The following is a 17356-nucleotide window of genomic DNA, read 5'->3' as shown; positions in this document are numbered from 1 at the left end:
TACTTTATATTTAATCACATTTTAGTGAAATTGGATTCCTAAGTTAAGAAGGATTGATTTTTGCTTTACACCTGCTGATGGAAAACATGCTGCTTCTGGGAGGTGGGCATTACAGGATGAAGGACAAGAATTGTAATCAGGCTCCCAGCACAATCAAGTCAGCAGTATGGTACCCATTCATGATATTCTTTGTCTGACCACTGCTGCCTGCCTTTAACACATTAGATAGATATTGGCTAGGACAGAAGATTATTTATGCTTTGGCTGTTTGACAGCTGTTCTTTGAAAAAAAATGACCTATCCTGAAATAGTTTGGTACAAATGATGCAGCTGAAAGTGTACAAATTTAGTATCAAGAAGCTATGGATTTTGCAGGAGGTGGCAATCTGATGGATCACTTTACTAGCTCAGTCATAGCATGACATACTATCCTGCTTCTTAAAGTAAATGGTGAGAAATATGAAAGAAAAAAAAATGTCCTTTTTCCTTGCCTGTTGACATGGACTTCAATATGTGAATAGATTCACCTGTAATTTTATAGCTGTGTCTCTGTCCAATTTTCTCACCACCTCTTCCCTTTTCTGAGGAGAAAAATATGGGACTGGATTGCTGGCTAGCCTTCCAAACACCTAGAAAAAAAAAATAATATGATTTGAGTCCTTGTAGTTAAAATCTAAAATGTCCCATGCAAAAATACCAAGTTTTGAGGGGTTCAGAGCTAGGACAGGATCTCAGATGAAGCTTCTGCCTTATGCAGGTATGCCTGAGGCTGACTTGATGCTCACTTCTCACACTTTTATAGCAAACCCACTTTGCACAAGCTGCCTAACCCTAAATTGCAGAGTTGCAGGAGAAGAGGTTCAGGCTGCAATGCTGGGTGTAATGCCTCTTCCTGTGTGGCCACTCAGCCACATGTCTGTCTGGCATGGTGCCCACATGCTGGCACTGGCTTTTGCCTGCTGTTTTCAACTATAGCCCTTTTGCTCCTCTGTGATCCCTGAGATGTTGGCAGATCAGGGAGTGTAACTTCACTGATGGGAAGAAAGCAGGAGAACTTTCTCTCTCTCCTATTTTTTTCTACCTGCCAGGAAAAAAAGTGTGAATGTGGTTTCAGGGCTGTGGCGGTCTGAGCTGTTCTTTTTTATGAAATTATTCTGTTTTGCAAATGACATTGAGACAAATAAAGGTGGAATTGTTTTTAAAACCCTTACCTAGGAAATTCAAGGGAGGAGAGGAGAGGAGAGGAGAGGAGAGGAGAGGAGAGGAGAGGAGAGGAGAGGGCATCCCAGTTCCTGGCCCATGGACTGTTTCTAACAAAATGAAATTATGAGATCACATTAACTCTTTTTACTTATTTATTCTATATAAATCTATATATATCTAGATATATAATATATATTAAAGAGTATTTATATCTGTATTATTTAGCAATACTGTTGTAGTATAAATTACATATAAATATGTATATATCACATTGTCTTTTCATGTCCATATTTTTGGACATTTTAAGCCAAATTACATATAACAGAAGACTCCTCAATAACAACTTCCAACAAATTCCATAGAAATAGGTGGCTGAATTCAAGACAGAGACTTAAATAAGTTCCCGACTGATGGAAAAGAAAGAAATCAGACTTGCTTTGTTTAAAGCAACTAGATGGCTCTCTAGCCAGTACACATATAACACATATATTACATAATGCTTACTGTTGCTTGGTGGGGGTAAAAGGGGAAAGGATCTTTGTGGACCTGGGTGAGACGTAAAAACAAAACCACATTTTGTTAATTCTACTTTTCAGAAAATAACTTATAATTTATACTAAAACAGTAATTATATAAAATACTATCTATTTTCTTTCTATTGGATATCAGCCCCTTGCCATGAAATTGTCATATACACAGATGTGCCCTCAGTGCCAAAAGCTCTTCAGCAGCAATGAGGTGTGCCCAGAGCAGCCAGGTTTCATACACAAAAAGGAAGAAAAAAACTCACCAAAACCAACCAGATTCATGATGATTTAGGGGAACTTGCAGCAATCAGTTAGATGCCCTTAACAGGGGTCAAAAAGTAATGTACCTCTAAATCCCTTATTGTTATATCTCAAGTTGTGGCCACTCACTCCATCAGTAGGTCTCTATTTCAGGTGCCTTCAAAAACTTCTCCAGGGTCTCCCTTCCTCTGACTATGTGAGGATCTTTGTCTCCTAAGGATGGCAGCTCTCAATCTCCTCTTTAAATCTGAAACATATTTAAAGCAGTGTGAATAATGTAAAGTTATAAAGTGATACAAATTATCCAGTCAAATTCTCCAATTATCTTATCTTTCTAAGATCAGTGAAAGAAAACATTTGGCAGCGGGAATCAGAGTCACATTTGTAGATTTAATGGCTAGAAGTAAGCATTAGCATCTGACAGTGTTCCTGTGTCTGAGGATTATCAAATAAATGGTTATAAGTAAAGCCTTGCTATACTTAACCATTACCACTGTAACGTATCCATGATAGCTGAACCATTATAGGGACTTTTGCCTTCAGTTCTGAAGAATGTCTTCCCTGTTCAAGGATAATGCATGATACTAGGAACACCAAAGGAAGATTACTTTGCTATTTCCTTTTACTATTTCTCTTGTACAGATAAGCCAGGTTTAATCTGTCAGGGTTGTCAGTTCACCATCTTTTTGTGAGAGCTACATTCACTATAAAAAGGAAAATAAAAGAAAACCGTTGGCAAAAAAAAAAGGTTGTTGCCAAGGAAAACCTAGACACCTATTATAGGGTGGAAATGAACTTCAGTGTGTGGTAGGGATATATGGATATTAGCCCACTTACACCATGGAAAAAATGAAAGTATCTGATCATGCCCTAAGCAAGAGATAGAAAAACCAGATGGCTCTGAAAACTGAGTGGAAATCCACAGCATGTGTTGAGAGGGACCTAGTGAAGTGTGGAAACAAGAGTCATTGCAAAGCTTAATCAGCTCTTTTATATTTGATCCAGGGTAAAACATTCTGGGGATCCTGTGCTGAGGAAACTGTCTTGTGAAGAGGAATCTCTCCTTAGTTTTACCACAAAGATCTTCTCTAGGTACAAAATCACTGGAAACAGAAATATAAACTCAGTTAAGGAGTTGTACTGAATCAGGTAAAATAGTAAGGGTCATTCAAAAAGGAAAAAAAATAACTCCTCCAGTCCAGGTACAGACAACATAATTTGCAAAGAATTATAGATTAAACTAACTGATACATAAAAATACAGGCTATGACAACAGACAAATGAAAATTCATCAAACCCCATATCCACATGTTGGCCTGAACCTATAAGAAGTGATCAGGAAACACTGGTTGGTAAATGTCAAACACATGCCTGTAACTGCTTGCTCTGAAGTGAGCAACAGATGACCCTGGGTTGAGGATACTGAAAGGACAACTAAAATATGTTAGTTCAGTAGATAATCCCTTAAAAAAACAGAAAATATAACAGAATAAATGATTTTATTTCCCAGATTATAATATTTAGAATACTTAGCTATGCTCAAAATTCATCATTTACAGCTGAATTTAACTTAATACTCTTTCCTAGTAGATCTGTCTCAACTCATCAAGCAGATAGCTGTCATACTTTTAAAGCAGTATGGTTGATTATTACCCTTCTTCTAGATGATGTCACCAGAATTGACAAGATAGGCACTATAATAGCCCTTCAGCTTCAATTCACCTTTTTTGTTCTACCAGTCTGACATATTTACATAAATTGGCCTTATTTGGCTTCATCTGTCTGGCTTTGCATTCTAGAAATAGCTGATAAATTTGTAAGTTTGACTTATAAGTTTAGTAAAGAAAAATATATTTTGAATCACAGAATAATTATTAGAAAAAAACCCTAGCCCCCACCGCCCACCAATCAGTGCCTGATTTTTGCATTCCACTGTTGATAACTGGTTTCTAAGAGATTTCCAAGAGCCTTACAAAATGATAAATTTCAAATACCTATATATAGAATTCAGCATCATAATAATAGAATAAGCATTGTCAGTCACTCAGCAAGGAATTTAAATAGTACACTCAGCAAAGAATTTAAATAGTACACTTAAATTATTTAAATTCTGGCATGGTTCCTTTACTTAAATATTTTGCTATACTATTCTTAATGGTGACTCCAGTTACATAGACTTTGGTTTATTTCAAGTTTGTCAGCCAAGTAAGTCAGAACAGCTGCATCCACACTGTGATTTTGGAGCAGAGAGCTGGATCTAGCTTGGTACCTTGCATTGTCTTTGTATTCCAGCCTGCCAGGTCCCCTTCTGCATTAACCAGCCCATCTGAACTATGATGACCTGTGATCTGTTGCTGGATTAGATACCAATAATCTTCTAGACTACTCCTCTGAGAATATAGCTGCTGACACCAGAGAATTCTTAATATTTAATAAGGCATATATTAAGTAAACTCTGAGTGCATTAACCTTTACATTCTTCTGCCTTTCCCACAAAAACAAATTGGTTTGTTTGCTGAAGATCTGTTCCTGAGCTGCAGGGAAAATATCTGAGAAATTATTTCTTCTTCCCTCCCTCTACAAGGCCCAGTCTGGGATCAAAACTCACTCCACTCAGTAAACCATGTAAATCCTGTATACTTACTCTGAGTTTCCCGATTCTTGAGGTTCTTACTTGGCTGATGAGTCAATGTGGGCTTTCACTCCTGCTTTGAGTGGTGTTCTTCTCTCCTACTCCTATAACTTGGAGCTTCTGGGTTCACCAGTATCTGGGATACTTCTGGGATACTCACCTAATGTTTCCCTGCATCAGTGGGAGCAGAAAGAGCAGAAGAGAGTGTCTTAGTTCTTGAGTTTAATCTGTCTTGAGCTTTTGAAACACATTTGATAATTTCTAAATTCAGCTATAACTGCTAACTTATATCCAGCTGGCTGTCAACCAGCATTCCCAAATCCCTTTCTTCCAAGTAGCTCCCAAGCCACTCTTCCCCCAGCCTGTAGCTCTGCATGGGGTCATTGTGACCCCTTTGTTTTAGTAGGGTTCACACCAGAGCTGTCCTTTCCAACAAGAACAACCAACAGTCTTTGTGCTTGTTTCCCCAAAGCCACAGTAGGCATTGCCCTGTGTGCAGAGCTGGGTCCCAGAGACTTCTTCTGGAAAGAAGGGGGATTAATGCCTTACATGGTGCAAAAAAAGGAATGGGTATAGGGATTTTTGAGGCTGATGAGATACACTGCCAAGGCACTGGATGGTTTGGGAGGACAGCATTTTGCAGGACACAGTGCACCCCTGCTCTTTGTGTTTATCTTCTAAAACATTCAATTTTTTTTTAAATTTATTATTCCTAAGATGATAAGAACAGGAAAAATAAGAAAGAAAATAGTGGCGCACATTCTTTAGCACCACTGAGTCAATGATGCTTTTTCAGGCATAAACATTTTTGAGACACCAAAAAATTCAGTGTTTATAGCCTTTAACAGCTTATTGGGTATTGCAATCCGCAGAAGTGAATATGTGCAACCTGCTAACCATTATTTTACTACTATTATTTGTCCATCATATCACAGATAAACTGTAAGGACATCATTACAAAGATGATAATTGAGGTTTGCTTATGAAGTGAAATGTAACACTACCCTGCCCTGACTGTGACAGCATTACCATTTATATCAAGTGACAGTTCCAGTCAGTGCATATAATACTGAAACCCTTGTGCTTATTGAAACCTACTGTAGTGCATATTATGTTTGATATGAGAAGATTTTTCAGCTTAAAAAAATACCACATTGACTGTGCAATAATTGTACTGATATACAAAAGTAAAAAGAACTAATAAGATTACATTCACATTTCCATTACAATCCTCTCTTCAGAAATACTTGCAATGGTCTGAGAACAATCCTAAAACATCAAGGAACTTCCTAAGATCTTAAAAATGCCACCCCCTCAATTTTAAGAGAAAGGAAGTAGGAAAACATGGAAAGGCTCACTCTTCTCAGATGGAGGACGACCTATTATATTAAAGATAAATTACTGGATAGTTATTCTTGGAGCAAATGATAAAGTGCCATACAAACACAGGTTAAACATTCAAGAACACTATTCAAAAAAAAAAAAAGGTTTAAGAAGACTCCATATTTGCCATTTCCATTTGTTCTCTGTGTCACATGCCTGTTCTAAAAATAATGAGTTAATGATTATAACTTGCAACTAAATAATCTAATTAGTAATTAATGTCATGTTTGCAAATTCTGTAGAAATACATCATTAGTTCTAACTGTTATCTTCATCTACAACAATATTTCAGTGTTGTTCATTTATTCTCAGAGAAATGAAAAATTCCATATACCAACAGTTTTCTAGGCATTTGTGCATAACTAAAAAATAACTTAATTTGAGCTCTTACTTTTCTCTGTGTGTTATAAGCAAAGCTAACTCTCCAGTCAAAGAAACCTCTATCCTTTAAAGAAAGGCAGTCAATTTTCAAAGCTCTGTCAGAGACATGAACAGTTTAACTGAGATGAAAAGATGAAAAGCTTGAGTACATATAAGGTGAATCTATTTTGTGTATATATATATATATATATATATATATATATATATATATATATATATGGTTATGTATCATATGAAAACATATGCAATTAAGGAAGGGATGCTTCCAAAAGTCTGACATGTAAATCTGAGGCTTGTCACCTTTGCATCTTGTCTAATCTTAGTCATTGGTGTTAAAATAAATGCTTTTGAAATAATTAGTCTTCAGACTATGCATAGTTAGAATTAGAATAGAATTAGAATAGAATTCTATGCATAGTTATAAAATCTTAAATTGCATATAGAAATGTCTAATTATTTTATAATTAATATATATGTTCATATATCATTAAGAAAAAAAATAAAAATGAATGTATGTGACTAATTAATGAACTAACAAAAAACTTGACATATGGTAAATGCCACATCATGTTAGAAATTTATTTATTTTCCATTAACATTGAGTAGTAAAATCAGTGTGTTCACAGTATATGGTAATATGTGTGAAAACCTGGCTTCAGATGTATTTCTCTGTTCCCTAGCTAATTGTACCAAATTATTTTGTTGAAGGATGAAAGAAAATCAAAGTTTTGTAATGCTCAACAAGAAGAGAATTTCCATACCAGAGAGAAGCACATTCTCTTCATTCTAGCAGACTACAACAAATGGTTTTAAAGACACTCAAAAATATAAATCAATTTATAGAACTACTTTATTCAGACTTGTAGAAAAGACATACTATTTAGAGTCAGCCAGGTGAGATTGCTGGTGCTAAAATTGTCCCCTGGGCAGGGGAGCTTGGTGAAACTGTCTGGCACCTCCCTGCCCTGCCTGTGCCAGCCAGTGCCACAGGAATAACCTTTGTGTCAGTTACCAGCAGAAGCATTTGTGGTACACCTGGTGTTCTAGGGTGCAAGGCAGGCTGTATTCAAGCCCCAAGTAAATGGCTTTTGTTAAACATGGTATTCATTTAACTGTGCCATTTTGGGAGGGATGGGATAATAAATGACTGTGGCTACTTCTTCAGCTGAGCTTGAAAGCCATCAGCAGTTTGCTTTCGTTCTGTGAGAACTGTTGATTGCTGTGTATGGACAATTTTGTGTTAAGAAACAACAGGACAGAAGCTCAGGGAATGGCAATGAACTTTACTCAGCATAGTGGTTGGTAAAATATTTGTAAAAAGGCACAGGGAGCTATAGACAGAGAGCAGTAGTAATAATTCTCACCACTTCAACACTAGCTGGCTTCCTCCCTGAGATGAGGGAGACTTCATGCAGCCTGGACCCTTTCTCCTCCTCACAGACCTTTCTTTTGACTTTTTTTTCAGCCCTGGGCTCTTTGCTAGCTGTCTGACATGCCAAATGGTACCTCCCTGTGGAGAGATGCAAAACCATTTTGTCTGACTTGCTTTGAAATCAGTTCCTGTTACCTCAAAACAAGCAGTAGGAAAGACCTTGGCATAACCTGGCCCAAAGAGGAAAAAAAAGGTCCTACAAGAAAAAACTGGAAGAGTAGCCATGCACAGGAAAAACATTATGCTCTGGTTTATTTTATATTTGGTTACTTTGAGGTTGTTTTATATTAATATTAAAAGGTGAGCTCCAGGAAGGAGATAAGTTTACATGGTATAGAATTTGTGCAGATTCTCATTGTATGATGGAAAAAACACCTGCTGAAAACTATAAAACCTGCATATATTTCCATGGAACACTACACACTTACTTTTCTCCTTCATCCCAACTATTATATACATCACTTATTCCTCTTTGTATTCTGTGAATGAGGATTAAGTGCACAAGCTGCCAATGGAAAATTCAGTCTCCACATCTCCTATGTAAACATGAACTTTTAGCATTTACCCTGACTACACTTTTTAAATAAATACCATACAATCCAGGAAATTTTACTGAGGCTTGTGTAAAGATACAGTTCCATTTTATACAACATCATTATTATCAAAAAGCAATTAGTTCAGAGTGACTAAATTAACTGATTACAGAATATTCTGTGAATAAACATGCACCCTCCCTTTCTAGATCCTGCCATGGGGCACATAAAGTTTCATGTCTTTGAGCATATTCTGATGTCAGAGGTGACACCTCACATACCGAGAATAATTTCCTCATTCGCACAAGTGAAGAGAAAATAAATGGGAAATGTGAATTAAAACCCAAGAACAGATGAGCTGGAATTAGCTGGATTGATGCAGATAGGTGTAAAAATGAAGATTTCCTTGTGCTGCATAATTACACATCTCTTTTCCTCTTTATGTGGGCTGTGTGTAACAGGCTGTGTGTGAGAGCACAAACAGCCTGCTCATGCTTCAATTCTAGCAGAAAGGTGAGAACTGGGCAGGGATTTGGCAGCACATCTCATGTGACACTAGCAATAACCTGCACTGGCACAGCCTATTTCTGTCTGGGAATAAGTGAATAATCTGGGTACCAAAATGTGTATGTTCTGCTGCCTCTGCAACTATCAATTATTTTGCCATAGCAACAACATAATTCTTGTCAGTAGAATCTATTGCTCTTTATCCCACCCTTAAAACCAGAGCTGGACTGTTTTAAAGCTTAACTTAGCCGTCTCCAAAACTGTAAAATGCCATTAAAATCAGGAAATGCAATGTTGAGAGGAGCAGACATATTGTAGTTGCAGCTCTCAAGAGGGATGGTTGGTCTTTAAAATTAGGCATTGTGTTCAGTTCAGCTTGTCCCCTTCACTTAGCCTCAACCTTGCCCCCTCTTTAGTTGCACTTCACAGACTATAACTAAAGGGTGTGTGGAAAGCAAGTCTGCTGTCTACAAAGATACTTAAATCATAAAAAAACATGACCTGTTGGTAGCCAAGAAAAGCCTCAAAAATATTCCATATTGGAGAAACTTTTAAAATATGTTATCATAGGCAGTTTGCTCCACCCCTGGGACGTTGCTGTAAATCCATAAGCTCATATGCAATGTGTACTGGTGGGTTTCTTGCACTTACATTAGTTAATAGGATTCATATAAATGCATACAAGAGGTAAATTTGTCCTGGATTTCTGCCTTGCAGAAACCTCTAAAGAGACTTCTTTCTCATGTTTACATAGACAAAGCACCTATTAATTTAGCAATATGAAGACAATATGTAGAATAAAATAGGATTGTGTTTCAGATCTGTGGGAAATGTTCTCAAACTCATATTTGATACAGAGTCAGATGTTACTGCCAGTGCTGTGCCTATTTCTCTTCTGCAAGAACAACAAAATGCCTGAGGAACTCATGGGGAATTATTATTTCACTGAGGGGTTAGTTGGAAGACAAATAAAGATGCTATTAGAATTAAACTGCAAATAAAAGAATAGGTAGAGATAATATGCTGTGTAGAATGCTTATTACAATTAACAACTAACCTCTGTAATTTAAATATTTTAAAAGGTTTACAGACGCTTAATTCCCCAAAGAAGAAAGAGAGTGATTGTTTGAATCCAGACTAGTCATGCATCTGATCAAGTACGTTGAAAACAGATGCTGACCAGCTGAAGTTTGTTTAGCTTGTTCTCATTCCGATCTCTCCTGTGGATGGGGTAGTGAGGCCATTAGCATTTTGTGATAAACAGCAGAACATTCACAATGCTGTAGAAAAAACCAAATGCTAGCTGCTCTAACTCAGTTATATTTATTTGTATGTTCATGCCTTAAGGCTTAGACTTATAGAAATGAATTACTTATTTAAATAAATTTGACTGAGAGATACTAGATTTAGTTTTTTTAAGAGTTCAGCATAGTATTTCAATTACATGAGAGGAATTTATTCCCATTGTTTGTTTTAAGAGGCATGAGGTTTATTCTGAATACACTGTGTATGGAAGGTAGCCAGTCTGTGTGTAAAGAAAACACAAGGAGTTGTGGCACAATTTGACAAAAGATAATGATTTTATCATGGGTGTCTATAAACACTCTGTCTGTAGATATTGGCCATTTTTTTAACATATATACATGTAGGGTATATATGGCTTTAAATGAAAGAGGCTGCTAGACTAGATATTAGGAAGAAAGTATTTTCTGTGAGGGTAGTGAGGCACTGGCACAGGTTTGCTGTGTCAGTCAGCCAGCCCAGAGAAGCTGTGGATGCCCCATCCCTCAAAGCTTTCAGGGTTTGATGGGGCTTTGAACAACTTGCCCATAGCAGGGGGGTTGGACTAAGTTATTTTCAGGGTCCCTCCCAACACAAACCATGATTATATGATTCTTTGACGACTTTTTAAATGACTTCTTAAAGAAAGGAATAAATGACCTGAACACCTTTGGCTTTGGATCACCTAATATTTTGGTTTTGGGGTTTTTTTGTTCCAGTCACAAAATATTGAGGCACTTCTTTGGGAAGCTGGAAGGGCAAAGACAATGAAATATTTTGATGAGTAAAGAGCTCTCAGCCCAAAATACTTATCTAGCGTGGTGTTGTATACTAGTACCATTTCCCTGAAAGAAAAATGCAATACAGAAAAGAAAAAGCAAGAAAATCCTTCCACCCTTATTTGTGGGTCTGACTACATATTTGCATTGCTGGAACTCGTCATTTATGATTCTGTGCTGGATTTAAATACCATGGTAATGGGTAATGGGAAAGGGTGACGATCTTGGTCACCAACATCTTGCTGTGTCTGTTTGTTTGCTTTAGTAAAATTTTCTCTTGAAAACCTGTTCAAAATCATTAAGAGCAATGAGATTGAGTGGCTTTCATTGAGGGTGTAATTTGAATACCAGGGGTTTATTCAGATGTAGCAGTGGCCTAATTTGTTTGGAGACCCTTTATTGTTAGCAATGCAAGAAAAGAAAGGAGCTTAGAGAGCACATTGAGTTCACTGGTGGCAGTTAGGGAAAGAAAATCTTGCTTCTTATAAATAGAACATATGTGCCATGGAATCACTGAAAGTAAATACTAAATCCTACAGTATTTTTTAATAAAGGATTTCATTTCAAAGAGGAATTGTGCTTTAAACTGGTGAGGTTTTTTTTAGTTTTGGTGGGTTTTTTTCTTTCTAGAAGACACAAACATTTTAAATACCTGTTGACAGATCTGTGCACACTTTGGACCAAACTCACAAACTTCATATAGTTCTAAACAATTCTAATATCTTTGAAATGATATTGCTATGGTATGGAATGGTATGATATGGTATGGTATGGAATCAGTGGGTGCAAGAACAATTCTGTTTACCAATAGATGTGAAAAGAAGGTAAACAACAGTTAAGCTGTTTTATAAAACCAGAGGACAGAAATAATAGCAGCCTCCACACAAAAAATAGACCTACATCATCATCTGGAATCAAAAGATATGTAAATCTCATGTGGGTGTAAGACTTTGCTGAATTGTATTTAAGGATATGCAGTAGAGGTCATCAGTTTGAAGGCAGTTTTGTTTAAGAAAAATTTAGAATTAATATTCTATTTTTTCTCACTTAAACAATACCAGTTTCCCTCTGCTCTGCATAAAACTTCTGTTAATCCTGAAGGAAGAGTTTCAGTACTTGCAAGAAAAGCAAACAAGTTTCAGAAGTTTATAAGGAAATCCCTTATAAGTATAGCAATCCCACCTTCTTGGTCTGTATCCTCCCACTCAGTGAGCCAGAGGATCAAAATCACGTTTTGACTCTGGAACTTCCTGGAGCACAATGTGCGTGTTTTTGCTCCTGCAGGTTTAGGCACGATGATGCACCACAACAGCACAGGGTGAGCTGGGGATGTTGCCTGGTGTTTGACTTCTCCCCTACAAGGTCAGGGGGTGTTGATCCCCTCAGCAGAGAGCCTGAGTCTCTGGGTGCTACGTCTTCCTTTAGAGCTCTGAGCACTGACACGGTGACGTGCTGAAGCGGGTTGACACACTTCCTGTTACAGAGACCTTCTCCAGCTTAAAACTATGCAGTCAGGTTATCTGAAATAGGGACCCCTTTTCTGGCAGCCAAAGACACATTTTTCAATGTTTCCTCAATTTTCAGTGAGTTTACCAAAATACCCCTCAGAACCAAGAAAGACTTGACCTTTCTGTCTCTCCTTTTCCAAATGGCCTACAAAGTAGACCAGACAGGGGCCTCTACTCCAGGGCAATGAACTGGAGTTGCCACATTATGTCTTGCAAAAAGAAAGATCATTCAGGTCAAGAGGAGCGTTTGTGTCTTTAGGGATCTAACTGCAGTGCAGCAGCCAAGAGAGCACAGGGGCTAAACTAAGCCATGCTCCACACCTGTGCTGAGCTACTGGCTTTTTCCTGAAATCCTGCCCTGAGGGTTTTATGGACTGTGAGTGATGTAAATACATCCTGCTTTGAGATAAGGAGAAGGAGAAAAGGGATGCCACACAATTTTTTTAATGGAGCAGTTTCGACATAGGAAAAAACCCATATTTTTAAAATGGCAGATTAAATGAAGTATAACACAGTCTGATGTAGTTTTCTCCAAAAGAAAAAGAAATGTGACAGCAAAGACTCAGTAAACTGGAGCTGGTTCTTATTTAATGAAGCTGTTTAAACAGCAAATTTTGTCAAATATGGCACTGAGTTTTCATATTTAGATATGGAACAACTGCTCACAACTAATTCATTTTAAACAAGAAACACTTTTTCTTAGGAAGATGTAAGAGTTTAATTTCTTGATTTGGTATCAAAATAAGGCAAAATCTTTTTCAAAAGAATGTACTATTGCAACTAATGAATTAGTTTGGTTTGAGAATTTAAACTGCAAAAATGTAAGTGGTGGTCATGGCCCTCACTACCACAAACCATTAATTTGAAATGGCTGTATTGGTAAGTAGGATGTCCACTTGAAAGTTTTTACAAAGTTGAATCTTAAAATAGAGCTATAACCATCAGGCTATGTATTCTTGGCTGAGCATCTGTAAATATGCATTAATGACACCAAAAATACAATAAAAATGACTAATGTGAGAGATATCAAGTTCATTCCTTTTCTTATTCAGAGATCAAACTGCTCATCTAATACAAAACTTCGTGTGAATCAGTTTCATGTGAATAAGCAATTTTTCTCCCATCTAATTATAAAGAAGCAATGTAGGAAAGCAAGAATTTTCTTACTTTTAGTAGTCTTGCATCTCCCATAAATAAGGATTTTGTCTGGATTGCACTTGTAAATTGTGCTAAAACAAGGAGAGCAAAAACTACTACATTATCCTCTGATAATTTATTATGTGCAGATTTTGTGCAAGACTGTGTCAACATAAGGAGCAAGAGACTTGAAAAATCTAAAAAGCAGCCTTTGTTTTCCTTTCTGGTTTAACCACCTAGAATCATTGACCAAGAACATATTACAAATGTAGGGGCTGGCTCATATCTGTTGCCTTTTCTTTCTCAGAGAGTGAATAATAAAAGCCCAGGGTCCAGCTCTTAGAGATGTCCAAGGAGCCGTGCAAGACTGTGGATGTATGAGCCCCACTTTCCTCATGTTCAGACTCAGTGTAAGGGACTGACACATCTGTTGCATGCTTTCAAACTCTCACATCACCCATTTAACTATTTTGCAGCTGTATTATTCAGTTTCAAAAAGCTTGAACACCATCATGTTTAAGGCCGTTCTGAATCCTGCCTTGTCTGTTGTTAACAGGGATATTAGCCTTTCATCTGAATAATTAGCAAAAGATCATATCTTTTCTAGTTTCACACTGAACCTCATGTGTAATTGAAACCATCAAGTCTTTCTATAATTAAAGCATAAAGTGATTTATTTTCTGTGCTTTTCAAATATAATCTGAATTTGAAACCAGTACATAAGAGACCTCTTCTGCATCTTATATGGTGTATAACTCAAGCTGTTATAGTAGCAAAGCAGCACTATTGCCTTTTTTTATTTTGCAAATAAGCTATATTTTCCTTCTTTTACTTATAATTACTTCTAATACTTATTATAAGGAGATCCAATAAAAGAGAGTCTCTTTGGAATTATGCAAACAGTAGACTAATTTTCTAATTAACAACAAAAAGTCATGATATCATAATTGCTCCATTTCCATAGCACATAAGTTATACACAAAAAGAAATCCTGATGATATAATTGCCTCACATATATTTTATAGCACCATGAATGAATTTCTCTTCTACTCTCAATTAAAAAGAAAGTTGTTCTATATAATTAGAACATATTTCCTTCTTCCTTTTTTTTTTATATGCATGTAATTAGAATACAGAAAAGAATTCATTTTGAAAGCAGAACATAATTAAAAAACCTCTCCTTGCATTCTTATGATTATATGCAAAAATATGACAAAATATATTTCAAATTTGAAACTCTTCAAATAAAACAGTCAAGGTATTAAAAATAATAAAGAATCTAATGTAATTTCAGGTACTTCATTTTTGTTACATTTTGCCAGTATTTTTGTTTGACTGAAAATTTTAACAGTAAATATGAATTTGCTATATATGTTATTTATATACAGGAATGCACACATGTATAGATTCACAATGCAAAATATAAAAAGAAACATAATATACAAAGTTTAACTGCCAACATGGAAAACGTGAAAACCATATTGTTTTCTCAATAAATGTTCCTATATTTTTAATTTCTAAATTTTTGAAAAATATATTTAGGACAAAAAAAACCTACAGTATTTTCCATGTTGTCTCATGTCTCCCAGGATAAATGTACCTATTTCCCCAATGAGTAGGAATTGCATGTTGTATTCCCAAGGAGTCACAAATAACCTTACTTTGCTTAATATAATTTCTGAGATATAGAAGTCCTAAAGGGCAGCTGTTTTCTTAGAGAAAAGTCTCATGTGGCCAATCTGTGTGCAACACACAGCATTGATTATTTTAAACCCTCTGCACATAGTGTGTCTGGATTGAACTTCTACATAAGACCCATTAAATGAGATAATGCAGAATTTTCTTCCCATTTTGATGCTAGGAGTGCATAGCTGATGCTCCCTCTGGGCTGGCAGGATGCAGCATGAAGCCACAGCCCCATCCTGGCCAGGTGGGACCTGAGCATCAGTGCTGGCTGCAGCCCCAGTGCTGGCTGCAGCCCTTCGTTGTGATGCAGAGAGCAGCCCCAGGTCCTGCCCCAGCCTGGAAAGGCAGACAAGGAGCCACTGCTCTCTCAGCTGGCCAGGGCTCTTGAGTGGTCTACTGGCACTGGGGAATATGAGGGTAGTGGAGGAAGGGAAGAGAAGGGACCAGGTTGACTCTCTGACCTGGCAAGTTATTTTGTCCTCACCTTTGAGGCAATAGTGTTCAGTTTTGCTTACACAGCTGAAAAGCCTTAAACAGGCTCCAGCTCAATTTCTGTTAACATAGCAGCACCAGGCTTCTTACTGGAGCTGGATTTGAGACAGCTGGGGTAAATCCTTTGATGCACAGTATTGATGATTTTCAAGCAGAGAAAACTTATATTTATTTTCACAGGGAAGAGGAGAGAATAGAGGCTTTCTTTTGCAAGTCTGAACAATAGCCCTAAGGTGAGGTATGCTAACTTTCAAGAAGCGGTGCTGGAACAGAATAACAGCAGTTTTTTCACTTCCAATACAAAACAGTGTGAGGTATTTGGTTAACTTCACCCCTCATGAAAAGTTCAACAAAGAAACTGCAGAGATTTAAGCCATTTTTTCCACCTCCATGTCAGGATTATGTGCTTCACTAGCTCCAAATTTCCTTTTCCCTCAATCTGGAGCCCCATTTGCATCCCAAGTGCACAAGAGGTGTCCAGGAAGCCCTTGGGAAGTTGCACTGAATGAGGTGAAATTTGAGGCTTACCATATGCAGCCTGCTTTACTCTGTTATCACCCGCCACGGAGTTTGTAAAGTACAAAACCAGATCTTATGGTGAGTTGTTATTCCTTGATGTGTTTTGTAGTGAGGGTACCGGACACTTAAGGACCATCACTGCACCAGTTGTGGTGTGTGTTTGTATATATGTATGTATGTATGTATGTGTGTATGTATGTATGTGTGTATGTATGTATGTATGTAGGGTGCATGGATGTAACGCTGCCTGGACACTTCAGAGAGGCAGGAGATGGAGCACAGGCATTCAGATGTGCTGGGATGGTGACTCTGAGTCACAGGCCCTTTGACCTGTGGGACTCCTTGGAAAGGTGTAATTCACTCCACCCTACATATTTTATGGCTGCTCCTCAGCCTGTCTTGAAACATAAGTGAGGAATTACATTGGGACAAGTCTGGTGTATTTGACGACAGCTTTTGCAATTCAGCTGCACTGGTTCTCCAGGGTTATCACTCAGGAGGCAGCAGCTGGGTGCAGGTCTGACCAGAGACAGGTGCAGGGGTGCAGGTCTGGGTGCAGGTCTGACAAGAGACCAGCTCTTGTCTCTGTTCAGCTAGATGTGGCCAAAGTCATGACTCTGTCTTTTTACCTGAGGCATCTCAGAACTCTAAATTATTAATTTATGGAGAAACCTTTCTAGCTGAAAGGTTACCATGCTGAACTTCTGCATGGCATAACTGCAACACCTTTTCAGTCTGCTGCATCTGTCTGGGGCCAGAATGAGTTTGACATGTGACCTACTGGGTTTTGCTAATGGGAGCAGGCTGCTCTAACACACTTCCAAGCAGAAACCCTTCCCATCATCTATGGGTTGTGTATTACTGGCATTTAAGCACCACTTAACCTGTTTAGTTGCTCCCTCAATGGCAGCAAACATTTCTGTACTTAGCAAGTATGTGTTAGATTAAGAAGCATCACCAAACTGTCACTTCTCACTAGTTCTCCATTTGTCTTACAAACATCCACAGCAAAAATACTCCTCTAAAGATTTAGAAAATTATAATTTAAGTGACAATGTCCACTCCAGGGAAGGCAGACACTGAGTCAGCAATCCA

The sequence above is a fragment of the Lonchura striata genome, chromosome 3 (genome assembly GCF_046129695.1).
Source record: "Lonchura striata isolate bLonStr1 chromosome 3, bLonStr1.mat, whole genome shotgun sequence".
NCBI classification, from domain to species: domain Eukaryota; kingdom Metazoa; phylum Chordata; class Aves; order Passeriformes; family Estrildidae; genus Lonchura; species Lonchura striata.
This window is presented reverse-complemented; position numbering follows the sequence as displayed.